This window comes from Vanellus vanellus (assembly GCF_965231255.1).
Source record: "Vanellus vanellus genome assembly, chromosome: 10".
Classification (NCBI taxonomy): domain Eukaryota; kingdom Metazoa; phylum Chordata; class Aves; order Charadriiformes; family Charadriidae; genus Vanellus; species Vanellus vanellus.
Genome location: NC_138915.1, coordinates 24,654,887 through 24,656,907, shown reverse-complemented (window position 1 = coordinate 24,656,907; position 2,021 = coordinate 24,654,887).

Below are 2,021 nucleotides of genomic sequence, written 5' to 3'. Positions count from 1 at the left end.
TAATCAATTGCTGTCAAAATCTGGAAGAGTGGACTGTTCAGAGACACGGGCGTAGAACATTACATTGGTTTAAGTTCAAATTGGATGTCGGAAGGGACGGAAAGCTTGTTTCTCATCTTACACACGGTTCATGATCAGAGAATGCCGTGTTGTATTGAGTCTGAAACGTCAAAACACACAACAGTAAGAAACAAGCTGCTTCGGTATAAAGTAGACTTTAACACGGTTGCTGCGGTTCAGCAAACTGCTGTCACTCTCACAAAGAGGCAGAATGGACACACTACTACTGGGACTGCAATTCTCCCACACAGGGAGAGGCAAGCCGTGATATTCTTACCAAATTACTTATTTTGTTTTCTGAAAAAAAAAAAAAAAAAAAAACCAACCAAATACTAACAACTTGAAAAATACGCTGTGCAATTGTTTAAAGATGTGAAAACAGCTTCTTTTAATTACATTAGTTACACAAACCTTACAGACCGTAGTTCTGAAACCTCTTAATACCTACCAATTATCACAAAACAACCGAAGGCGCAAACTAAAACTATATTTAGATAGGATCAATAATAAAACCAGCGAAGGCCGCGGGGAGGCGCGGCGCGGGGCCGCCTCCCCGCCGAGCGCCACCTCACCTGCCTTCCCGCCGGCCCCGGCTCCCCGCAGCCCCACCGTCCGCCGGGCCCCCGTCCCGCGCCTCCTCGGACTGACAACGACGAGGAGCGGGAGCGGCCGGGCCGGGCCGGCCGAGTGCGGGGGACGAAGGCCCCGGCGGCCGCCGCTGCTCCATCCCGCTTCGAACCGCCCGCGCCCCGCCGCAGCGCTTCCGGGTCAGCGCCCGGGTCGCGCCTGCGCACAGGGGGCTAAATTAAAGGCGGCGCAAACTGAGGCGGGCGGTTTAAGATGTCTAACCAATCCGGTCGGCAGCGATTCAGGTTTATTACTGTTCTCTTAACGAGGGAATATTTGTCTCTCCATTTACTACTTTGTTTTTTTAAAACCCAGATGAACGCTTCTCGGGTTCAGTCACGCAGAGCGGCACCGGAAGGGGTCCGAGATCGTCGGCCCTCCATTACAGCAGTCTGCACCGCAACTCGGTACAGAGACCGACCCTCAGGCCTCGAGCGGGGTTAGGTTTTGGGCTGGCCCTCTGCAGCACTTGTGTCCCGTCTGGAGTCACTGGCCCTCTGCCAGCCCGCAACCCACCATCCCCTCTCCGCTCACCCCTCAGCCCAGCTCCGCTTCCGACCCTGAGCTTGACCTGCCTTATACCAACCGCACTCCGTCCCCCACTCCCCAATTCCTGCCTGCAAACCCCCTTTCTCCATCCCACCTCTTCTCCTTCTGGGATTTCAGGAGCTGGCACTGGAGGCGAGGCTGCCTGGTTCCAGTTTGCCTGCATCAGATGTATCCACACAGTGCGTACATCCGCAGCCTGAAGAGACCGCTCTCAGGTGGGCAAGAGCCGATCGTGGTGATTTTCAATTCGATGTTTGGTCCAGAAGCTTCCCATAGGCCACATATCTCAACTTTAATAGCATGATAATTTTTTTTTTTTTTTACCCTCCTAAGGCTCTTTTTACATCACTTTTGAGGAATAATTTATATATTCTTTAATTTGGTTAGAATTTTATAGGATATTAAGAAAGGAAACAAGGCACTAGATCTGAAATGATTTCACATTATACCTCAGATTTGTGAACTAGGTATCCAACATATTTAAATTCTCTGTCGCACTGCTGGCCACCCTTTCTGTGCTGACAGTATTGCAGTATGGCAGCAAATGGCATGGGGTCTTCCTGCAGTGGATACGAATCTGTATTATCAGCAAAATGCCAAACGGCATAGAAAATTATGGCTTGGCTAAATGATTTTTTGGGGGGCATGTACGAGATGTACACTCACCTGGGATTCTCTCTGCTGAAACACATAGCGTTACTTAAAATTACAGAAAAGAGGAGTTCAGACTACTTTTCTGACACCAGCCCAAGAAGGGCAGCAGAAAACGCGCAACACTGGTCAAA